The sequence below is a fragment of the Apus apus genome, chromosome 2 (assembly GCF_020740795.1).
Source record: "Apus apus isolate bApuApu2 chromosome 2, bApuApu2.pri.cur, whole genome shotgun sequence".
Taxonomy (NCBI): domain Eukaryota; kingdom Metazoa; phylum Chordata; class Aves; order Apodiformes; family Apodidae; genus Apus; species Apus apus.
The window spans coordinates 3803858-3829703 of NC_067283.1; the positions used below are offsets into that span (position 1 = coordinate 3803858).

At 42.2% G+C, this 25846-nt stretch overlaps 1 protein-coding gene across 1 annotated transcript in view; it reads right to left on the reverse strand.

Moving 5' to 3' along the window:
* ADCYAP1R1 (ADCYAP receptor type I) overlaps positions 1-23722 on the reverse strand; it is a 134142-nt gene extending 110420 nt beyond the window's left edge. Inside the window, exon 1 of the mRNA XM_051612366.1 lies at positions 23664-23722. The gene's annotated coding sequence lies outside the window, so the exon portion shown is untranslated. The remainder of the gene's footprint in view (positions 1-23663) is intronic.
* Positions 23723-25846: the final 2124 nt, after the last annotated feature.

Below are 25846 nucleotides of genomic sequence, written 5' to 3' on the forward strand. Positions count from 1 at the left end.
TATTGTGCCCTTACATTGTTGACTTCCCCAGAGACCTGGTGAAATGCTATGACTTCTTTAACTCAAGACCACAGTTGCAGGGAAATACTTATAAATTACAGTCCATATAAGAAGCATTAGTAGGCAAAGTAAAAAATGATAGGAGAAATGTGTATCTTCACAGGCAGGTCAATTACCCTTTTGAAGCATCTGTGATGTATGCAAAGCTTCCTAGCTAATAAACAGCTAACATGGGATCGTAAAGGTAACACCATGTTGTTCTCTTCCAGCAGAGCTTTAAGTGCTGCTTGGCAGGGTCCTTCACATTACTCCACAAGCAGTAAAATGTGTTCTCTATCTGGCACATCAAAGTTTTACAAGTGCTACTTGATTAATTTGAGTTCCTTGACTGGTGGTCTGCACTTCCTGCCTGGCTGGAGCTGCAACTAGTGTTTACACAGGAGCTCATAAGGCTGCTGTTACCTATCCATCTAACATTGTCTCTGCTTTGAATCCATCTGGATGGATGTATCTCTGCTCACCAGTGTCACAGGTCAGCAGACATTTATCAGAGCTAGAGGAAATAGTAAGAGCAGAAATTAGATGGGGCTCTGAGCAACCTGATCTAGTGGGAGGTGTCCCTGCCCATGCAGGGGAGTCGGAACTAGATGATCTTTAAGGTCCCTTCCAACCCAAACCATTCTATGAAAAATGTAGCTCTGGACCAGAGCCCTTTATTCCCTTTGTGTCTACAGATCATTCTCAGTGCAGTCCCTAAACTGTACCTTCAAACCTACTCCTGAACTCAAAACAATCTATTTACTGGAGGGTGAGGCCACCCTTAACACCTTTAATTAGCTCTGTTGATGTGCTAAACTGATTATCTGGAGATAAAGCTGTCATTATAAAGCTGCCATTGCTCCCCAGACCCCAGGTAGCTTCTGTGCAAGGTGATTCATGTTTTCAGCTGTGAGGAGATACCAAGGGTATCTTTAACAAGGCATTTCACTGTTTAGTACTCCAGTGGCCTCTCAGCTGGTGATGGACTTTAGGGCAAGACAGTCTCCGAACAACACACTAACCTAGTATTGTCTCTGGGAAACAAGTTTACCTTTCTCACCTGAAAGCAGAACCAAAGCAATAAAATAAGCAGTGAAATGGGAGTTAAATGTCACCTTCCAAGGTGACAATGAGAAATCATTTGATGCTGAAGGAAAGAATATGCGAGGTTGGTGTACAGAAAGCAGTTTGATATAACCTTGGAAGTGACAGAAAGATGCTTGGAATTGTGGAAAAATAACCAAGGTTTTCAGAGAAGATGATTGAGTTCTATTTCTTTGTCTTACACCTACAATTCCTTGCTATTTTCCAAGGCAAAGATCAGAGCCATTCTGAGGATGAGCTTGTACTTCAATGAGCACTTTGACTTGGCAATCTGTGGTGATGCCCCAAGTGAATAGCTATTGGCCTCTTCCACACTTCTAAGCAACAACATAGAAAGCTTTCATGGGCCAAAGTTCAGCCCATCTGGGTGAAAAAAAAAGAACAGATATAATGTTTTCTGATTCCTTGCTGGGTAAAGAAAATGATTCCCCTAATTTTGTGATTCCTCAAGTGCGTATCAGTCACTTCTCAAGGAGATGTATCCCAGAACAGAACCAGGATTACAATGCTGTCTCTTTTGTCTCCAAGGAGGTGAAAATCCTTTTTTTTCTTTTCATTCCTACACTGAAAGACAAGGTTAATTCACTGCCTAAGCACCAAGTTGCATAATACATTTTTTCCCACCCACATTTCTTATTGTCCTCCTTCTCTCTTGCACCTCAAACAACCCAACTTCTCCCAGCTGTATCCCATCTTGTGGTTAATGAACTCATTACATTTGGACAGTGTTAAGACCTTCCCCAGCACGTGTTCTGGCAATACAAGGAATGGAACTCATGTCATATAAATTTAACTGTTTAAAATGAAACATCTCTATCCAAGCTAGTTTTCTTTAACTCCCTTCATAGTGAACACAAGATGAGCAGAACATTGGTTAGCCTTGCTCTGGGACAACGTGCTACTCATCTTGGAAACCAGAGAGCTAATAAAGCAGAAAATCAGTTTGATTAGTTCATAAGAATCTGTGTTGATTAGGGACAGCCCTGAGCATAGCAGAGATATAATCAAAGGAGGAAGAAAAGCAATTGAAATTAAAGTCAGTGTTGTTGAGGAAAAATGTTAAGCTGGATTTTAGAAGAAAGCTTCACACCATCAGCAGAGACAGACCCTGGAAGTGTCTTCCAGAAAGAGGAAGATAGTAAAAAATGTTACAATTTTAAGAGGACCTTATATAATGTGAATATTTTGTAAACCACTTTCTCTGACATGTGGATTATTGCAGTGCTAATAAACATAGGTTGCCTTTGACTCACAGCTGGCTCCCATCCAGCCACCTCAAAGCACAGAGTGAACTTGTGTCTTAGGAGGAAACTGCAACGTGTTCTTGGCCTTTCCTGCTCCCACTCATCCAGAAGCACTGAAAAATACAGAGCTTTTCTTGGTAGTGGGAGATGAGGGTGATTGCTGCTTAGACACATGGACAGAGAGGAGGTTTTTGGACCTCAGCAGAAAAGCTCCTGCTCCCACAAAGGGCAGTTCAAGTCTCTTTCCTTCAGTTTGTAGCAGGAAATTGAATTAATATATAAAATGTTGTGGGATCTTTTGTTTTGTTTAGGTTTTTTGTTTTGTGTTTGTTTGTTTTCTTCATTTCAGCAGGTTACAAAAGTCTTTGCACTTTGTCTCACAAAGCAAAGACACATCAGAGGGCACAATGATGAGGCTTTTGCAGGTGATCCCAACCCTCTCATCTCTTTGCCTCCACCTGTCTCTCGTTAGTTTGTTTTTTGAAAAAGCTAAAAGTCCTAGTATCTTGGGTAGCATCACAAAATTATTTCATGTTATCACAGGACCATAGAATGGTTTGGGCTGGAAGGCACCTTAAAGATCATCTAATTCCAACACCCTGCATGGACAGGGACACCTTCCACTACACCAGGTTGCTCAGAGCTCCATCCAACCTGTCCTTGAACACTTCCAGGGATGGGGCTTCCACAATTTCCCTGAGCAACTTGTCAGCCTGTGATTAAAGCTGATGATTCCTATATTCATTTTCATGACCTGCTCATGGATTTCCATGCGACAGTTCTACAAAAGAAGTTGGGCCTATGGTACCCAGTTAGCTAACCCCATAAGGTGGCAGAATATGGCCCTTATTGAATACCTGGGAAGGTCTGAACAATGTAGGAGCAACTCAGTTTAATATAAATATTTATATACATATAAGCATCCATGCAAAATTTGTTGGTTAAGTTCTCTTCTGTTACTAATTTAAGAGGTGTCAAAAACCAAACCAACCAGCCAAACAAACAAAACCTACCAAACCACACTAGACAAGGTTAGTTGTATTCATTATAACATTGTTTTTACTTCTGTGGAGCTCCAATTTACTACAGCAGAATTCTCATATGCAGAAGCTGTGGGAGCAAGAGTCAACAGGATCAATAAAAAAGTAGGGGTTTTTACTATATTGAATGTGGCTGTTAAAGTGGAAGTTAATAAACCTGATGAAGGGTATTCAAATGTGTGATGATGAAGCTTATAAAGTGACAGAATGGTCATCAGACCAGATGCAACTGAACTTAATATCATTCACATTTTCCTTTAGAAATGATGTGGAACTGGACTATTCCATATGGTCCAGAAGACAACCAAATTGTTACTGCTTTCCACTGAGAAGCTTTGGTGTCTTATTGTCATGCATACCAGTAAACCCTAGGATATCAGGATGTAAATTCAATCAATTTGAATTGAAAGGCTGAAATCTCCCCCATCTCCAAGATGCCCACTGCTCAGTTTTAAATCGGTTGACTCGTGTTTCAAAGACATGGGAGGTCTTTCAGGGCCTCAGGTGAGAGTCATTCCATTAAAGTTTATACCTCTAAAACAGAGCTAATTTCCACAGATTCCTTGTATAGTCACTAAGACAAAGCCAGCACAGCCAGTTCAGCTCAGAGCACAAGTAGATCATCCTAAATTATGTATCTCAAAGCAGTGGATTAATTGTGCCTTAGTTCTCTGTATTTTCTATCAGGAAGGAGGGAGGGAGGGATGGAGAGAAAGGAAGAGGAAAATTTGAGGCAGACACACTGCATAAAAAAATTTCAACCCAAAGAGTACAGGTTTGCCAAAGCTACACTCAGCTGATTAGTAGCATCTTATATTGGGAAGTAAATTAAGTTCAAATAACGTGAAGTGTTCAGTAAAAGAGGTTTTTCTTGTTACTCCAAACTCCTCCCTTTACTTTCCCTATATTAGATAAAAATTAAATTCTTTTCAGGTCTTCATTTGCTCCAGCCTTGTATTAATATGTAATTCAAGCTCAGCAGACATGGCACCAAAGAAATTGTGCCTTGAGAAGGAGGTGGAGCAGTCATGCAAATCAAAGACTATTTAGAGGATTTTGTCCAGTCTGTTAAAATAACTGGCCTAATATTGCTGGAGCCAGGCACAACTTCACAGGTTGGCTTCTCACAGAAACACAGCACCTGCCCACCCCAGTCAGCATTTGACAAAAACAGTCTAAAAAGGAAGGCAACCTAAGAAAAAGCTTTATTGATCTCCAGCACTGGGAGATCCACTTCAGCAGCCTCTGAAGGATGCAATTTATTAAGATGAGAAATAAAGATGTCCCAAAGCCCTTGTTTCTGCAGGCTGCATTATTAATAACCCTTGTGCCTGCAGATGGCAGAGAGCTACATGAAAGTAGCTTCAGGTTTTCCCATACAAAGTAAGGCAGAGAATTAAAGGTGGACCAAGACAACAAAGCAAAGGAGACACCACCAGTGGTGTGTGAGAACCAGCTAGCAAAACATAGGCCAAAGTTTAATAGTTCATCTGTGCTTTGACTAATAGGCTGATGACCTCTGAGACATCCTTGCTTGAAAGCAATCTTAGGAACGAGGTAGTGGTAGCACAGGATAACTCTGAGTTATTTTTACATTTGTTTTCTGGCTCAGTCCATTCTGGTCAACTGGCAGCTCAAGGTCTCCTGTTGCTGTCCCCTGGGATTGTATTCTGCAGCAAAGAGCAACATTTCTTCTGAGGCACCAGGCAAACAAAACCAACACTAAAATACACACAGGAAGTCCTCCGTATGGAGTAGAAAAGGTGACTTCACATTTTATGGCATTTTTTTCATTACGTCCCAGAGTTCATTTCTGTCCCCAGAGTTTGTTGCCAGCTGGAGTAAATGAAGCATGAGATGAGTTTGTATGTTATTGTGAAATGTGTAACTCACTGGGGAGACCAGGGTAGTGACACATAAGGGAAAGGAAGAGAATGATCTTCCTGCAAATAAAAGGAAATGCCTGATAACCCGAAGCCAGCACAGTGTGAGGCTGTTTTGGACAAGCAGAATGAATTTTGTGATGGAGTCTAGATAGGATGGAACACAGCCACTGTACCAGGAACTAGGGGAGTCTCCAAGGCACACCGTGGCTGCCCTTATCCATGCCTGAAGAACTGGATACTTTCTTGAAGACTGCCTTACTCAGAGACAGACATGGCATGAAAATGTCCTGTGAGGAAGAGAGTAATTTTTCCAAGAATATTTTGCACATTTTGGGTGTGTGCATGTCTCCCACTTAGATGAAACCAACATTTCATGACATGGCTTTAGATGCCCTTTGGATTGTTTAATTTCATCCAGCACTGCTTGGCTCTGTTTGATCACAAAATCTTTCTTGATGGGCAATAATCACAGGTTCTGAAAAGGAGCGGTTGCATTTTGTGTTATCTTCAAGCCAGTAATGAAAATAACAATAAATAAATCACATAGAAAAATACAGGATCACATAGAATTATAGAATGGTTTGAGCAGGAAGGGACTTTAAAGATCATTTAGTTCCAACTTCCCTGCATGGGCAGGGACACCTCCCACCAGACCAGGTTGCTCCAAGCCCCATCTAACCTGCCCTTCAACACTGCCAGAGATAGGGCTTCCACAACATCCCTGGGCAACTTGTTCCAGTGTCTCGCTATCCTTACAGTGAAGAATTTCCTCCTAATGTCTAACCTAAATTTCCCCTCTTCCAGTTTTAATACATTACCCTTTTTCCTCTCACTACATGCCCTTTAAAAAGTCCCTCCCCAACTTTCCTGTAGGCCTCCTGCAAAAAAAAAAAAAAAAAAAAAATCAAACCAAACCAGGACATTAGGACTTCCAGGTCATAAATATATAGGTAAATAAACCCTAAATAATGCATTACTCAGTGTCAGTCATCCACCTCCAATCCAAAAGGCCAGCATCCTCCTTGTCTTTTAAAACAGATAAGCATGTCTCTAAAATTGAAATTAATGTGGTTTTTGTTTTTTTTTTTCCCCTCTCCCTTTTTTAATCTGTTTTCCAAAGCAAACCAGATGTCCCAGTTTGCTCACACATATTTGCTCACAAGACCTTTGCTCACAAGACCTCCTGAAAACTATCGTAGTCTTTTAGGACTATTTTATCTACAAAGAAATATACCCTGTTGTTCAAGATATAAGGCATATTTGTACTAGAATTAGGACTATTTTGTGTACCAGTGAAGCTATAAAGCCAGTGAAAGGCCCACATTTCTGAAGACATATGTAGCAACTTCTGCTCTGATTGACTTCTGTGAGAAATGAGGGAGTTCAGTGCTTCATATCTTGATAGCTTCAGTATTAAAGATATACATGGGATTAATTTAGCTCTGAGCACCAGCTGCAACTTCTCTGATCACCAGTATAGTGAATAACACAACATTATCTTTATTAGTCTTTTATAGTATTTTCCTTTTCAGGAATTTTCCAGAGTTAACAGAACTTGTTTGCACTAGCTGGAAGGTAGTTGAGATTTTTTTCAGGAAAAAAAATGTTAATTCTTTCCTTCTGCTGACCCTTTGCAGAAATGAGATGCCCACCATTGTGCCTACAGTGTTTAGAACAATTGTCAGCTCTTGACACCCTCATTAGGCAGTGGACATCTCTCTCTCCATCTCTAGCCATGCTGAAAAGATCATTACTCCCGGTCAGTTCAGAGATGCTAATCCATGCTGCACTGCCTCCCATCTGCCCACCAAGCTGATCAGACCAGCGTTGCCTAACCCAATGTATTCTAATTAAACTGGGTTACCTGAAACAATAAGGTTTTGGTAACCAGGGTCAGTGTGATACAACAGGTTGGAGAGCACCCTCACAAGTAGCTCAGTGGGCAGATTCAAGAGGTGGTGACAAGATCATGAAGGTGGTGGTGACTTCAGCTACAGCAGTTCATAGACTCCAGACTCCAGAACTCATAGACCCAAGATTTTCCTATGACATAAATGCTTTTTTTTTTTTTTTCTTGTATGTGCTATTCCTCACTCTTGATGCTCATAATTTTAACTATAAACTGGTAGAATAATTCCACCGCTCTTGACAGAGCAGATGAAAATGGGTCTTAGTAATGTATATATTCTAATTTTGTGATGAGGAATATTTTTCAGTAAGAAAATGGGCTGCAAAATCTCTTCCTATTTCATTTGCCATTCAATCAATACCTTCTTATCGTGCACATTAAATGGTGCATTGTTGGTTTAATTTGTTAAACTCTTACTGTGGTTCTTTTTTTCATCCCCTTTACTTCCCTCTCCCTCAGTACATAACCATCATATCATTTGGCATCCCACGTGGGAATTCTCAGTAAATCCTTTAATTCCTAATTTGGTGCTCTGCCCTAATACGTTCAACCACGAAAGAACCCGAAAAGCTGAAGCTAAGAAAAATCACTTCCATTTTCTTAGATACTACTGAGAGGTTTAATGTCAAATGCACAAACAGTGCACAGTGTGAGCTCCAATTTTACCATCCATGCATTTCAGGGCTGAGTCAATCCTGATCAGTGTTTTGATGAAAGGATGAAGATTCAGGTCTAGGCTGGAACCACTTCACAGTGGTGAATTACTGAAAAAAGTCATTGCATAAGAGCAAGGAAGAGTTCACTAGATAGAGATTGAAATTTGGCTTCAAACCACTAGTGAGATATGTAGATATCACTACAAGTAGTCCAAAGCAGGACTGATTTTAATTAATCTTGCTGCTTAGTTATCAGGGATTTCCATTTAAATTAATGTTTCAAATCAAAGTGTTAAAATAGCAAATGAGCACTCCATATTTTAACTAAAAGTACTATTTCCATTTGTCATTTATATTTTTAGCTTCCCCCCCCCCCCCCCCGATAGGTTGATGATAAGTGATTTGGGACACACCATTTGGAAATCCCTTTTGATACATGGGGAAGTTATTTAAGAAAGATTTTAATTGTATGTATATTTTATTTCTTATTTTAAATATTTTTTCTATATTAGACCATGCCATATGATGCATTCTGATTTACTTTACAACCATTCATAATTTAATCATTACTTACTGTGTCAGAACTGAACAGTAATTAGAAATACATCTGGAAATGCACCCACACCCACTGCTCCAAGCCCCACTGCACTCTCTGAAGAAGGAAAAATAAGGTTCCTCATCACATATTGAATTTTATTTATAAAGTGGTGGTAGTGAACTGAGTGTACTGCTGCTGGTCACCAAGGCTTAAGTTCTCCCCAGTTAATTATTTTTATTAAATTATAAGCAGATATTTTTTTAACTCTTGTTACTGTTAATAAGAAAAGCTGGACACCTCCATGGCATGAATCATATTTTGACTTTAGTCACTCTGTGCAAATTCCTAAATCCCTCCTTTAGTTAAAAAGCAAGCCTGTACTGACTGCACTCCTAATTCAGACATGATAATCAAGTCTGCTCTTTAGCATTATCTTTATGGTTTCACTTCTTAGGATTTCCTTCTGTCATAGTTCATAAGTCCCTTCCTTTTTTTTTTCCTTGTTATATCCCTGTTTCACTAGCACCTTGTGAGCTCTTTAAGTTCTCCCTGCTGCCAAACTGCACATTTTTGTGCCAGTTTCAGTCTGTCTTCTTTTCCTGGAAATCAAAGCTAAGCTCCTCTTATTGCATTCAAGATCTTTAATTGTGGAGAGGCAAAGTGGGTGTTCATACTACAGAGTTTCTTCAGCAAACACTAAAACCAAAAAATGAGTCTCACTGCCAAAACAGCCCCAGTTTGCAGGTCATTTATTGTATTCCCCCAAAATCAGGCTTCATCAACTGTTTTCAAAATCTACTGTGTATAATGAAAAATGTGGAGGTTGCTGTCAGAATTTGTGTCTTAAACACAATTTTCTGTAGTTTTTTTCTCTTTCCCTTTCCTACTCTTTCATGTTACAAGACTAGTTTGGAGAGTTGGGGAGCACCTTCTCCTTGCAGTTGGGTAGCCTTTAAGGTGTGCCTACCCTACATGTCCCCCAGCACTCCCATGGCAGAGATAATCTCCCAACTTGGTACCAGTTACAAGACACATTAGGAATCCTGCACCATCTGCAATTCCAGCTCCCACGGTGTCTCTGGATTTTAAAATGCCAGCAGTATTAAGACAGGCAGATCTTTATTGCAAACAAAAAATTCCTCTGTGCCAATGTGAGCTTCAAAAGAGAAGAGAAAACAGAACCAACCAAAAAATACCCCTTTCTGCAGGGAAGTGCAGTTGTGCTCCTTGACTTCTGAACGTATCTAAAACACTAAAAACAGACATGAAGAAAACACTCTAAAATTGTCGTTGTTACTGTCACTAAGGAAATGACTTGTTAGGAATCTGCAAGTTGAGTACACAGTCCCCTGGATGTGCAGACAACTCTTTCTTCCAACACACTTCCCAGCTCTGGAGAATCAGGTCTGCCCACCCTGATGCTCCAGAAAAGCCATGCTCCAGGCTTGCCACAACATGAGGTATCAAAGCATGGAGTCGTGACGGAGCCAAGAGATTTTGCCTCAGGATCCTCCTCTCTGCAGTCTAACAGCACTGCCAGGACACCTAGTACAGGAGCTAGGGAATGTGGGAGGCACAAGACAGAATTTTTCTCTGTTCACTTGTGGTGTTGCTTTCAGCCATACTTCATCTCCCTCTTGCTCCCCGGAATAATTCAGATGTGTGGGGGTTTTGCATTGAGGCCAACAGGGCACGTATAGGTTGTTCAACCTCTTTAGCCCTTCAATTACAGTGGCTTTCTGCAAACTACCTATTGGGAATGATGGATGAACTTTAACAATCTGTGAACTGTGGCCAGGCATTGTAAATAAGGGTCTTAGTTGACCTGTCTGCAAACCCACTCAACATGCCATGCAAATAATTTACAATAACTTGATAATAGTATTTTAATAACAGTTTAGTGACTGAATTCCAGAGGTCCAGGATGTTCTCTGGTACTCTTCATTTTCTCAACATTGCCATAGCCAATGTATTCACAGTCATAGAGACTCTTGGATCCCAAGGAACTTGATAAACAACATATTCTGCTGAAACACATTTAAACAGGATCATCCATGCAGATATCCCCTGTCACCAGTTTTGCTGCAGACTGAAAAGAAAATAATGGCTAAAATAATTGAAAATAGACATAGTTTATAACAGGCAGCAACTAAGGTACAAGATTATTTCTTTTAATCCCTGGGGACTCAGGCAAGACCAACAGATAATGGGCCAAGTGGGATATGTGGAAAGATTCCACTCATTTAAAATTCCAGAGCATCTGAGATTTGAGAAGACTTTCCTGTTACCACTGACAGGTGTCCATGTCAGATCCTGCTTCCTAAGGTTTGTTGGCAATGTCACAAGGGATTATCTACTACTACTTTTATCCAATAACCAGAACATCTCTCCGCAGACAAGTTTACTTCTGCTGTGTCCCTAGTTCCTTGCAGTCTCTAGGCTTCTATTGCCTTTACCTCTGTGTAAAAGTGGCATCTGTCCCTCTGTAACTCTCTCTTGGGTGGCCTCAAGATCAGAAATGTTTAAAAGGTCTAAAAGCAAAGCTGTTCTGTCCAAGTAAACAGCTGGACCACAGTGAATCTGTCTGTCAATGGCAACAATTCAATAATCACTGAGCAATCTTCTACCAAGGTGAAAATCTATCTGTCCAGCCAGCCAAGAGTCTCTGATTTTATGTTAAATTCATCACCCACCTTGGTATCAGAAGTGTTTTGTCAGCTGCTTATTTGTGAATAAGAAGGAGCATAAGGAAATTAACTGAGAGCCAACAACCACCTAATAGTGGTTTCATAGAAGGGGCAAGGAAAAGAAATGGACTTTAGTGATACAGCTACATTGTTAAATCATCAGGTCTGGGACTCTTCCTTGGTCTTGAGGTCAAGTCAAATGTCATCACTTTTACCACTCTACTGAACTGCTTTACCACAAATTAAAATGGTCTCATCCAAACTGCCTATGAGAACTGTGATTGGGCAAACATCCCTGAGCATTGTTTGTAATTATGGTATTGGTCTTTATTTGTTAAAAAACTTATTTATTAAATGCTGATGGAAATCAGATTCTCCCAGGTTACTGAAGGTTCTTCCTAGTTTTCTCCCATTACACCAGTGTAAATGATTATCTGGTTTTCTAACCATTTCCAGTCTAATTGGTACTTGTGCCAGTCCTGAGTCAAACAAATGCATCATTGCTGAACAGATCTCACTGAAAGCAATTTCTTTCCCATCAAGGAAGATTTCTATCTTGAAAAGACAACAGAAATGTCTGTCATTACACATCACAAAAATAAAAAGGTGCATTGCAAAACCAAAGCAATTGCTAAATGTTTGACAACGAGACTGTGCTTCTCTGAGCACTCAAGAGCTCTGAGGTTGTGAGTTTTCTGCAAATCATCCCTCATTATACCAATTTAGGATAATGACAGTGGCAGGTCTCCCTTGGGAGAATAAAAGTATTCCCTTTTAAATTCTATAAATCTATGAAGGGAATAGTTTAACTTGCTGGTGGGGTTTTTTTATAACTTTAAATCTATGAAGCCTCGTGTTCCATCCTTAACCTGGAAGGTCTTTGTTTGTACATCCATGAGGAGAGTTAGAAAAGTGTTGTGATAACAATTTATGAAACCTCAGTGAAATTGTATTCAACTGTTAAACTTTTATTTATTTTTACATATATATATCTTTATGCAAATCAAAGTGGATTTCCCTCCAGTAACTTCAAACATATACTTTGTGGTTATTTATAGATAACCACAACTCATCTCAGACTCCCTTAATGGACAGCAGGAAAAAAGGTTGTTTTGGGGCACAAGACTTTTGATTTATTTCAAATAACTGTTTCAGAAAAAAAAAAAAAAGACATCTATATTCTTATACTTCTTTAAGTGTATCTCAGATACAGATATATTGTAAAAATCTATTCAAACTGTTCCCCAGGTGCATTGTGCACGGTGGTTTTGCAATGCTGTTGGAGGAATGCTAAAGAAATCACCAAAAGAACATATAAGTTTCAATTAATTTCAATGATTTATTTTAAATCTAAGAAATTGGCAGAATTTGCTGAGAGACACATTAAGAAACCAGGGTTATCCCTTGTTGATTCAATGGTACTGTCGTAAGGCCAAGTTGCAACAAGCAGAAGGAATGTCTTTGACAAATATTTCAGAGCCACTGCCATTAATAACTGTGGTTCCTTTCCTCAGATGATTGCACAACAGAGTGTAGGAGCTCGGCCAGAACTGCACACAGGAAACTAAGTGGGGAAAACTTGAAAGAAGAGGTGAAGTAAAGTACAACCCACACTGAACTTCGCCTGCTGGTTTTTGTTACTTATGATAGAGTCATAAAATGTGTGGGGCTGGAAGGGACATTTAAAGGTCATCCAATCCAGCCCCCCTGCAGTGCTCAGGGACCTTTTTGACTAGATCAGGTGGCTCAGAGCCTTGTCAAGGCTGATCTTGCATGTTTCCAGGGATGGGGCCTCCACCACCTCTCTGGGCAACCTGTTCCAGTGCTTCACCACCTTAGTTGTAAAGAACTTCTTCCTAATATGCGATCTATATCTACCCTGTTCTAGTTTAAGACTATTGCCCCTTGTCCTGTCACTACACACCTTTGTGAGCAGTCCCTCCCCAGCTTTCCTGGAGCCCCTTCAGGCACTGGAAGGTACTACGAGGTCTCCCTGGAGCCTTCTCTTCTCCAGGCTGAACAACCCCAACTCTCAGCCTGTCTCCGGAGCAGAGCTGCTCCACCCCCCTCATCATTTTTCTGGCCTTTTTCTGGACTCATTCCAACAGCTCCATGTCCCTCTTGTGTTGAGGGCTCCAGAACTGGACATAGCGTGGCGGGTGGGATCTTATGAGAGCTGAGTAGAGAGGAGGAGTTTACGGGTCAATAAAGACCACAATCTGCTGATATAGACAATAAAGAATGAAGTGTGGAACCACATAGAACCTTCTGTAAACCCATGTATGAAAATATAGAGCTACCAGCCATGGATTTACCTGAAATCATGGCATGGGTAAGAAAAGCCTGATTCCAGTTGAACAAAGAGAGCAGACAGCAAAAGGGGTAGCGAACAACCGTGGTGCACAGGGGAGCAGAAAGAACTTGGAGGAATGTGTATTTGTTTACTCTTTTGCTCATTTGATTATAAAATGGGCTGGCAAATCTGTATGGTTCATTTAGTTGAGTATGGAAGGGTTTGTATCTTTTTAGACACTAGTTCTTTGTTGAAGGCTAAGGACAGCCTCAGATGATGTCACCACTACCAGTTCAATTTGGAGCATGTTAGATTTTATTATTCTTTTTTTTCCCTTACATCAGTCATTTTTCTTAACCTTGATCTTAGAGGAGAAAAAATCACCACAAAGGTTAATAGAATGTATAGAAGTGCTGGAAGTCAAGGGGGGAGGATGATAGGACAACATTCTGATTAAAGTTCCTCCACCAGTCAACGAAGCTGAGTCTTGGGATGCATTTTGAGGAGAGATGGTGATTATTATATGATGAGAAGAGTTGCAGATATGTGGAAGAGCAAGAGCATGGTACGTTCATCCTCATATCTGTCTTCTACTTGTGATTCCTGATACAAATACATATTATTTTCTATAGTACAGGTTATGATCTCTGGTCTGATCTTTTACCTGTTGCAGGGAGGAAGAACCACATAGACCAATATAGGTTAGGAGTGGACCTGCTGGAAAGCAGTTCTGAGGAGAAGGATCTGGGAGTCCTGGTAGACAGTAAATTATCCATGACCCAGCAGTGTGCTCTTTTCACCAAGAAGGCCAGTGGAATCCTGGGGTGCATAAGGAAGAGTGTGGCCAGTAGGTCAAGAGAGGTCATTCTTCCCCTCTACTCTGCCCTGGTGAGGCCACAGCTGGAGAACTGGGACCAGTTATGGGCTCCCCAGTCCAAGAGAGACAGGGAACTGTTGGAGAGAGTCCAGAGGAGGGCAACAAAGATGACTGGGGGATTGGAGCATCTCCCTGATGAGGAAAGGCTGGGAGAGCTGGGAGTGTTCAGCCTGGAGAAGATAAGGCTGAGGGGAGACCTTATTAATGCCTACAGATATCTCAGGGTGGGTGCAGGGAGGATGGAGCCAGACTCTGTTTAGTAGTTCCCAGGGGCAGGACAAGGGGCAACAGGCACAAGCTGGAATGTGGGAAGTTCCACTTTAATACGAGAAAAAACTACTTTATGGTGAGGGTGACAGAGCCCTGGGACAGGCTGCCCAGGGGGGTTGTGGAGTCCCCTTCTCTGGAGACATTCCAAACCCCCCTGGATGCAGCCCTGAGTAATGTGCTCCAGGGGATCCTGCTTTAGCAGGGGAGTTGGACTGGGTGATCTCTAGAGGTCCCTTCCAACCCTGACAATTCCCTGAAGTCGTAGATATTTGGGGTTTTTTTTTAAATGTAAATACTGTTTTTTTGGACTCACACAGAAGTAGTAGTACAGTGTGGTGATGCATTTTGAAAATGGCAAGGACACAGCAGAGAGTGTAGAAAAAATTTGCAGGCTGGAACCAGCCCATGAATTACAAACTGTAACATTTTTGATTAAAGCTCTCAAAGCTGATTTAAAAAATCATACAAGTTTGAACATGCTGCTCAAGACAGTGATATGGATTAGCTTGGATATCCAGCCACATGCACCTGCATATTACTTTCAGTCTGGCCAGTTTAGATGAAATGGGTAGAATTCATTTAAATCTCATTTAAATTTTTTAGATCATCGTGTCTGGATCAACTGTCTCTTCCACAGCAGTGGACAACAGAATCTAAAAGGAGGCTTTTATTTGGAGCATCCTTTGTTTCTGTTAGGAAGTTGTGAGGATTATTTTGCCTGATCAGGAAGCTGCAGATAAAATGGATCTTGAAAAGTTAAAAAACCCCTCTTTCTTTCATTGAGAGCTACATCAAAGGAATTCCAAACTGGAGTATACAAAATGCCCTGGAAGTGCTTGAAGAAGCTGGGCCTATCAGAATCATATTAAGACCTGGTGCTTTGAAGAGTTTTGCTTTAAATAGGTCATGTTTTGCTTTAATCACCCTGGGCCCAGCTCCATGTTTTCTGGAGGCAGAGAATGTGCCAGAAAAAGAAAAAAAAAAAAAAAAAGAAAGCAAAGGAAAGCAATACAAGCTTTCACCAAAGTAGGTATTTGACTGACTTGACTTTATTATTCCAAACAGGAGCTTTTGGAGAAACTGAAACAATCAAGTAGTAAAGTCAACAGCACCAGAAAGCTTGGACAGAAAGGTCTTTTGCATTAAAGATGCAAATATTCAGGGATCTGACATCTCAAGGAAGCTGGGAAAAGTCACAAGGAAAACTGCAAACTGAAGCTGGTCCATCATGAACATTCAAAGAACTCAGAAGTAACAGGGGAGTGAAAGCTGGGCAACAAAAAAGCCACGTCTTGGATAGAAGTGTCAGGATAAAGTGAGAATAGTCTGTCAGGCTGTCATAAAGAAAGTCATGCAAGATCATAGGTATGACCCCAGCACATCTGCTATGGATTGACCTTCTCCTGTGCTTGAGATTAGGTCAGTAATGGTCCATGGATGAAGGGAGAATGGCTAAAGTAACACCACAGAGCCAGCATGGACTAGTGAGCAGTACAAGGCAACTTACTGCAGGATGATCCACAAGCTGGAAATATTTCAGCTACAAATGACATAGGGAGAAAAACACCTTCTGGCTTATTCAATGACAGGATGAGCAGGAGCTGCTTATGGTATAGTATAATCTGGAGAAAGGTAAATGCAGTCTCAAGGTTGTCTCAGGGAGCGATTTGGAGCTAAGTAGATACACCTGCAATGTAGTGATTCTTTTGTGGCCCAGTATCTTAACTGTGATACCCCAAGACAGCAACACCAAAAAGTATTTTCAAGCCTTGTGTGCGAGTAAATGAAAATCAATTGAACTCTGTGTGTGTGTGGTCAGAGCACTGAGGCCAAGGTTGGATCAGTCTCATTCTAAACCATCAGGAGGGGTCAGAAACCCAGGACAGGATTCACACTGGATTAAATCATCTGAGTTTAATTTATTGAAATTTGTTAGGCTACAGAATTATAGAGCTCCCTCTATAGTAGATACCTATATTTATGTACATTGACTAAACATTGGTCCAGGGTCAGAATCAGTGGCCTGAATGCTGGTGTTTGGTATCACCAATACCCCAGGGTATCTTATTTTCCCTCATAAATAGGGCAAAAGATGTGGTATCGCTAAGCATCATGCCTACAGATCCCTAATGGATCCTCAAGGGGATCTCAGATGGCATTTCACACTTATATTTAAGTGACTGAACCACATCCTAAATGTTTCTATATTCTTTGGCTGAAAAACGGGTTTATGTGCTTACAAGTAGACACTTCAAAATACACACCTGTATTCAGGTGTCTTAATCTGTCAGCTGAGTCCCATTCCTGGTCAGCATGATAGAAACTATCTTAGCAAAAGAGATCTGCAAGTCTTCCACAAAGAGGAATGGGAACAAGTTGAATACCAGAGGTGAAAATCTGTCATGGGTGCACTTGCTGGGGGAACCAAAAAAGGCTCTGACAGTCTTTTTTTTTTCCTCTTCTGAATAACATTCAGACTTTGGTGGTCTCTGAAGGCTCTTTTCCATGGCCATGGTTACTACATCCAGCTGTGGTACAAAGAGCAAGTCAGACAACAAAAAGCTAGAGAATATAGAGCAGTGTCCAGAGACTTGAAGGCTGCAGAGAAGCAACTTCAACATGGCTAATAATGAGTTTTCCTGCTGCTCTCTCCCCTGCAGTCACCAAGTACTATTCTCTAATGAAGTTTGTTCCAGCTGTTCGCCTACTGTACATAATCATCTCAGCTAACTAACCCATTCACTAACACAAAAAACACCATCCAAGCTGTCAAACTTCATGTGACTCGAATGAATGAGTGTGGATTGTAAAATCCAAGGCTCCAGTGACAGCTGTGACACATTCACAGCCTTAGTCATGAACAGCTTAAGCATCTGCGGTATTTCTGATGCTCTCTCATCTCCTCTGCATCTCAAGTTAGAGCACAAAACTGCTGGAAGGAATCCAAAGATCCAGCTCTCTAAAGCACAGGAAATGAGTAACTTTACCAACTTTAACTTGGGCCTTTATATAATGCACTTGTGCTGCCTTCTGTATAAAATTTGTTTCTAGGCCAGCTCTAGGAGAGAATGTTCTGTTGTGAGTCCAACATCTTAAGAAATGTACTAAGCCCAAGCTCATATTTGATTTTTGGTACTGGTAACATCAATTTAAGAATTTAGCTACATAGTTCAATATCTTGTAAAATAAATGCTTCTTAAAAGGAAATGCTTTTTACTCATGACCATGAATGAGCCATTTTGTTGTTTGGGGTTTTTTTCCAGAAAACAAAACAAAAAAAACCCCAAACAAATTCTAAAAAACTACTTCAAAAAATGTGACAGTAAGAGCAGAAACAGAAATGTTATAATTTCATAAACCCTTGCCATTCCAGGAAAAGGAATGAATAGTTAAGGATAGCTTCTGCTATTTTAAAGTCCCTTTCCAAATAAATGCAATTTCGTTTGGCTGTGGGGAAGTGTATCTCTTACTACTACAACTTTAATTCCAGTCTACACACCATGGAGAGATTCATGGCATTTATTTTTTTTTTCATTGTTTGGATTTCAGTAAATATTTTTAAAGGCCATAGTTAAGGAGGAAGGTGTTAGTTAAATCCATTTATCAACTGACTGTTGGATTTTGTCAGCTTAGGACAGAGGGTGGATGCATTATAATAGGAAAGCACGGATCTATTGATTTATGGCAAAAAGCTGGCTTTTAGGTCACCTAGTTCTAAGCATGTTAAGTGCTCCAAGATGGCCCAAATGTATTTCACAAGGTGACAATCCTAAGATAATGAGGTCTGGTCAGCATTCATCTCCATCTTCTGGCAACTTACAGTGTAGCTATTCACGAGTAGGGTATGTTAGATGAGGCTTGGAGCATTGCACAGGTTCTGGCTGGCTGAGGGAACAGGCAGATTAAGCTTATTTCTGCCTGCAGAAAGTCATGTAACCATCCCAGATGTGTCCCTGTGTTGATGTATCCCCCACCTGTTCCCAAAATGGCATACGAGCTTCAGCTGGCAAATCCCTCTTAGGAACTGGACACGCTCTGAAGACAGAAAGTGTTGATATACTGAGCAAGCCTCTGAGAATTAAAATTATAAATAACAGCAAAAAAAAAAAGAAAATCAAACACACACCAAAAAAAAGAAAAGAAAAAGAAAAAGAAAAAAAATAGGAAAAAGACCAAACACAAATAGATAGGGTGTTGCCTGGGAGATGTGGCATGAATTCTCCCTGCAAGGGACAAGCTGAGCCTGTTGGTCGTTGGATAAAGGGAAAATGTGGGTGAAAACATGTGGGGGCTACCACAGCAGGCTTGGGCTTTTCAGAAAACATCTCTCATGATTTGCTACTGCTATGAACTAGCAAAAATGGGAGCAAAAGAGGAATGGGGTTATCTCTGAGATCCCGTGGAAGGTTCATCTCACTGATTTTGGGATGTGAATCTCTGAGCCAGCTGCTGCAAGAACCTCCACAGGGTGATTCATCTGACCCACTTTAGGATGAGATGAACCACCCTCCCCCTCTTACAGTGTAGTGAATTGGGGTTGCTAGCTTGGATGTGACCATCTAGTTTTCAGCTGCTTAGGTGAGAGTAGGCAGACAAATGCTTTTCCTGAGTGAAAAAGGCTTCCTTCACACACAACTAATGATCATTTTGCCAGGGGATCCTTTGGGACCAAGTTTTGACCTGGAGAATGAGACAATTTATACCTCCTCCACTCCTCAGAGATGGGCCTAATGATACATCTACTCTCTGCACAAGGAGAACTTAATCCTGTCACACTTCCTTTCAATAAGACATTTTTCCTCAAGAATCACCACCCAGTCAGATAGGACAATATGCTGTCCTTCTCAGGAAAAGAAAGCAACAAAATTTGCCTCTTTCTGAGGAACTAAAGAATATAAATTAAAAAATCTAGGCTATTAACCCACCATGCAGATTAAAAGGGCTTTTCCTGCCCTGAACCTCATCTCCATTTAGCAAGCCCAACAAATCAGAGATAACAGACTATAATTAACCTTCCATTTGCAGCTCCTGAGCAATTGTGACCCAAGCATCTCTAATGGAGTGCAGAAGTCATTGTGACTGAGGCTTTCAGTGAAATGTCTCAACATTGGACAAACAAACCAGCAAACATGCATGGCAGAAGTGGAATGCTGTATATTCAGTAAAGAGCACTTAGGATGCAAAATTCCCAACATGTTACAAACAGAAATTATCCTCATTACTGTAATTGTTATTAAGAAGAACAGACCGCATAAATATTTCTCCCCTATTCTGTCAGTGTTAGTCAGTTATGAGTTATGCAAAAAACCCCCCATAATTATTGATTTAAAACAAACAAACAACATTGTGGTTTTCACACCTTTTAAAACTTTTTTTTTAAATAATCTGTCAAATATCTAGATCAGAGCAGTTTCAGAATATAGTCCTACCTTAAACCATCCAGTACTAAAATGTGACACCTGAATGAGCAGGAATGAGATGGTCAGGATGTCTCCAGAGCAGATAAACTCTAATGTCAAGTACAAATCAGCTCATTTTATGGGATGATTACCTCAGAAGAATTCAAATTCAACAGGAGCATAGAATCAGAGCAGCAAACAAAAGTCCCTGCAACTGGGTCTGTATGTTTCTGCAGGAATCTTTCCAAGCAAATATTCCTCAGCATAACGGCCATGTTAGCTCAAAATGATCTGTGTGATGATGTTTGCACTTTTTTTTCAGGAGAAGGAATTATTTAGTACCTGTTAAGAAGTTCTACCCTGAAATTATTAATCTGGCTACTCTACAGATCAGCCCATCAGCTTGCACGGGGATACAACCAACAAACTGAATTACAGAAACAAGACTTGGACAATCTGATTTACACAAGCTCCTAGTTTGTCACGTGGAGATAAAAGTTCAAAGCTAAGACAGATCAACAGACTGAGAGAGCAAAAGGTGGTCAGAGAATAAAACATAAGCAAAACAATGGGGTGAGGGGCTGGGTGTTCTGCCATGAAGCAGTCTAAAAAAAATATATCTGCTTTTCTTCCCATATATTTGTGCCCACTCAATTATAATCCAAACAGCACTTCAACAGCCACCACGGACACATGAATTCTAGTGCTTGTTAGCATTGTGGAAAAGTACCAAATACCTTTCTGTATGCAAAGCATTTCTTAAGAACAGAACAAGTTCAGCACCAAGGGAACTGGAGAAGTGTCTCGTCAAGGGATGCTGTACATAACGGGTAGCAGAGTGGTGTTGTAGCTGTCCCTGCTGACACATTATCAGCAGAGATGACCTGGTAGTTGTACAAAGGAAGAAAGAGACAGTTTGTCACAGGTGCATTTACATCCCTTTCAGTTGAGCTGTTCCACTTCTGCACTGGTGTGCAAAACCCATTCCAATATCCTGTTGACTGCTGCATGTACTGAATCCTACCTTTGCTGTCTTCTCAAGTGATATGGGATGGCTGGATGTGAAAGGTGAACAGGGAATGGAAATGAAGGAACATGAGTCAACATAAAAATTCACTTTTCTGACTTAAAGATGGTGTCTGCACTCTCTGGGCCAAGTAGTAGAGTGAAGTAAAACTCAGTATCTCCACTGACTTCTATATCCTGGTATCAGTTTAACTCTCCTCAGAACTATGGCAATAAACAACTCCCCTGTTAAATCAGGACTAACTGACCTGCTATTTCTGCAGGTATTTCCACCAGATACAAGTTACAACATGATCCTGTCCTGAGTTTACTTTTTCTCACTGCTTCTTAACTCAAATATTCTGGTTTCATCAAAAGATAATCTGAGCTAATTTGGGAATTAGACTGTTTGTACTAACTGTGCTCAGAAGGAAAGAAAGGAAAACAAAATCTGTTCCGTTGAAATGAATCAGCTTGGGGACATGGGTCTCAACTTATCTGAGGCGTAGGCACATATGGAACTCAACCCCAGAAAAAATATCTCCAAGATGTCAGCTGAATGAAGAGAGATGTGAGGAACAACGATCTGAACATGATCAAGAGTGCAGCCCACAGCCTCAGAAATATCTGTCTTTCTCTCCCTGGTAGCACCCCACAACAAAGCTTCTGCCTTCGTGTTTATAAGCTTCACACACACACCCCAACAACAGATCTACATGCAGCAGTGGCACCACCACATCAACAACAGGAGACATCTTAAATCCACAGGGAGCAACAAGCCCTCCTGTTTTCTTGCAGGAACCCCGACAAAGGTTGAAGCTAACAGGGATCACAAAGGTAGTTGCCTGTTTAAAGATAAATATGTGTGTTTATCACACACAAGGCCCCCCATGACCTTGGAGTCTGTTCAGGGCCAGTGGTTATCCTGCCCGTCACACATGCCTTCAACTGGAGAAAACAAAACACCAGAAACCTTCCTCTCCCAGGTAGATTGCTGGTACAATAACAGATCAATTGTAGCTGTCCAGAATGAACAAGAAAGCAGCAACCAGTGCCCTCAGCACACAGAAACAAGAGCAAGAAAAGGTAGAAGACCCAGAACTGTAACTGAGACACAAGCAGAGACGTCAACTTTAATCCAACTCGCATTATTGCAGTGAAGAGCATTCCTTAATTATTCATCCAATCAGAGCAGTGTTGCCTTACCCATCCTATAGGACAACTTATTTCAAGACAGCTTTGGTGTGTTTTGCATCAGCCAAGTATAGATGCTTGTATAACGTGTTCCTTCTCTGCAGCTAAACCAACACCACGTTAAGGAGTTTGCCTTCATGCTGTCATTGACAGTAACCTCAAGTAACCATGCCATTCCTTTGATTAGCATGTGCTAGCCATGGAAACCTTTCCCTACTCTCCCCGACCAGTGTCGCATAGGCTGAAGAGAGAAGTGAGATGGCTGTGTACCCAAATCACATCCAATGAAAATCTGTTTGTTGTCTCCAACAACAGATTAAAAAAAAAAAAGACATAAAGCACCCAAAAAGCTCCTTCACTTACATTGCACATTGTCATGTCCAACACTTGCACTGTAATTAACAAACACAAGATGAACAGTAATCCATAATAGCCTAGGAAAGAATCAGGTCACTTTGCTGCTTTATTCACTGGGGATAGTTTTGTTATTATTATTATAACTACCTTCAGTGCTATGCCAATATATTCTTCAAGCTAAAAGCCAGATTCTGTTTACCAGCAGATGAGATGCAGAGGAAAGCCACTGACTTCCAGGGAGTTCTTCTAGACCTGCTTCTGTGTCAGTGGGATGACGGTCTAGCCACAAACACCACTATGTCACTAAACAAATCTCTCTTTTTTTCCCCATTTTCCAGTCCTGAGCAGCATGCTGCATTATCTTTCTCTCCCTGCTTGCAAACTCTTTAGATTCCAATACATCCCTGAGCTGTTCACATGTTAAATTCACAGCATAGCAGCAGAGAGCCTGTCCTGTGGGCTGTCACTCTGACTTGAGATGTGCTTTGCATAAACACGGTATTATTAGAACCAGCTGTTCAAATACTGATAAGGAGAAGTGCACAGAGGCATGCAAGCAGAGGTCACAGGCACATTAACAGCAATTTTTACTACTGCCCCACAGTAAAAATAGAGGAGTCCTGGTGCACTGCTTGAAGGGTGAATCAGAGTTTCTGCGGCAGGTGAAGATGCAGAACTGCAAAGGGAGCCTTGAGCTCACAAACGCCAACAGCAGCAGCGGGGCTGTTTAGCAATCAGGTTTTATTTACCAGCCATATTGTGTTAAAAAAAAAAAAAAAAGAGAGACGTGATTCCCATGCCGAGCACGTTAACCTGTCACCACTTGCAAAGGAAGATTTATTTGTTTGAAAAGAATCAAACCTCTCTGGCGCACGCATCCTCAGCCCGCAGCTCTGGCAGAGGGCAGAAGGCACGCATGCAATCCCCCCCCCCTCCCCCGAAAGAACTATTCCCAGGACTTGGGCAAGACGAGGGAACAGCCAATAAATCGAGATGGCTCTAAGCCCGTTTTCCCCCTCGGGTTGCAGCAGCGGGTGCTTTGGCATCTCCAGGATGGGAGCGCCGGCTGCTGCTGCCCCCGCATCCCCCCCCAAGCCCGGGAGGGGAAGGGGAGAGGGGTGACCCCGGCTTGGAGGTGCGGGAAAAGCCGGAGGAAAGGACTTACCATGGCAGCAGGGATGCGTCCCGGTGCTGGAGATGCTGCACGCAAGCCGGGGCAGGGCGGGGCGGGGGCCGGTGGGTTGGGAGGACACAAGGGAGCAGGTTCCCCAGCAGAACCTGCCCAGCTCCGGGTGCCCTCGGGGGAGCGAGCGGCCCGGGCCGGGCTCCCCCCGCCTGGCGGGCAGCGGGTGGAGGAAGGGTCGGTGCCTCCCAAGTGAATCCAAATTCCTCCTCCCTCTTCTGCCGCTCATGTCCAGGCTGCTTTTGCTCAGGGGGTGGGCCAGGTCCTGGCCCTGAAGGAATTCGCCATCGTTCAATTAGAAAAGGGGGGGGAAAAATATATATATATATATACGGAAAAAAAAAAAAAATCCAAAAATAAAACCAAGAAGGGAGGATTTGCAAACTTTTTCCTCCCCACCCTTTTTTTTTTTTTCCTTTCTGTTTTTAAGGACAATTATTGGCGCTGGGGAAGCGGGGGGTGGGGTGGGAGAGGAGAAGGGTGTTGAGGCTGGATCGGATGCTCTGCCTGCGGGTCAGGGCTGTGATGCGATGCGCTCCGCTCGCCCCTGTCTCCTCGGTGTGAGTGTGATTCTCATACCCAGACAATGCTCTGCAAAGCGAGCCGGTCCTGCGGAGAAATGCAAACACCTCCTCCCCCGAGTGCCTGAGGAAAGGAAAGGAGATACGGAACCAATAGCTTTTCCCTGGCTAGTGCCATTAATATGGAGGAAGAGCAGGAAACCAATGAGGAAGAGCGGGAGGAGGGGTTTATTCAAATTAAGTTGCTTAAATCAAACACTTTTTTCCCCCTTTTTCTTTCCTTCTCCCACCTCCCCCGAATCCTCACTCTCCCTGTCACCTAAGCAGCGTTGCTGCTGTCCCAGAGGTTTTCTTTCTTTTTAAATTAGTGTGACAGGGTCAGCAAAACACGATGATGAGAGGGAGGATAGCATCGCTGCTGGAAGAGGAGGGGGGGTGGAAGGGAGGATGCAGGGAGACAGTTTCTCCCTGAGCTGCAGAAGAGTTGATTGCGAAGAAAAGAGATAAAGTGGCTGGAGTCAGCAGGAAGGGGCACTGAGGGGAAAATGAGCAGGAATTTCACCTGGAAACGGCATTTTGCCGATGGGCAGGTGGCTCGTGTCCAGGACGAGCCCTCTAAGCTTGTGGAAAGGATCTCCTCCCCTCCCACAGCAGGCACACACACCCAGGAAGGGAAATGACTGCACGGGAACAGCAGCGTCTGCACTGTCCTGCATTGCCTCAGAGCTGCACAGCTACAGGATCCCTGGAACAGCAGTGCAGGAGTGGTACCTGTTGCTGGAAAACCAGTGGAGTGAAGCTATCCGGAAGGCTGACAGGGTTGGTGAGAAGGGAAGGGGTGTCCAGCTGGTTCCTTTGCATTTTGTCTGGAGAAGAGCAGGGTGGCACATGGCCCCTGCAAGGCAAGTGCACAAAAGCATCCAGTCCCTGCTCCTGTCTGCAGAGAGGAGGAGTTGGGAAAGCTGTCCAGACCTGGAAAGTGATGGCAGGATGCCCTCTGCCAGGGCATCCCATGGAGGCACTGGGTACCACTCTGCTTTTGCTGCTGCCAGCCATGCTGCTCTCAGGCCCCACAGACCTATGTCAAGAACTGGAGATGCTGAATGCCCACATCATTACCCAAGTTCACTGAGACCTGTGCTGTTACAGCAGCTGCCTGCTGATGAGGTTCTTCTAATTACCCTGAAATTTCACAACACCTCAGATACTGACACTGTTGCTCTTCCTGCTGTGGAAGCCTTTTCCTCTGCTTATCTTTTTACCACTTATGCTTCATTTTATCCATCTATCTTCCATTTCCCTTAGCATGTAAATTCAAATCCTCCTTGTCTTTACCCTGCTCCCAGATCAAACAAAGGAGAAAAAAAGCAATTTGGTCATAAGAGAGACTAAATCCACATGCTGTCCAGTGTGAAACTCCCTGATGCAGTTACTGACTTGCATGGCTCTCCCAGCCCAGGTGCAGGAGCCTGAGGAGACACGGCTCCACCACAGAAACACTAGAGCAGACAGCCCTGCTCCCAACCCTTGGCACAGCAGCAGCCCCGTGGCTGCATGGATGCCTTGTCTTGAGAAAAGCACAGACATGTTGTGAATGCATTTGGCTCTGGTTTGATTCCAGCAGAAGGATCAACTAGACTTTTC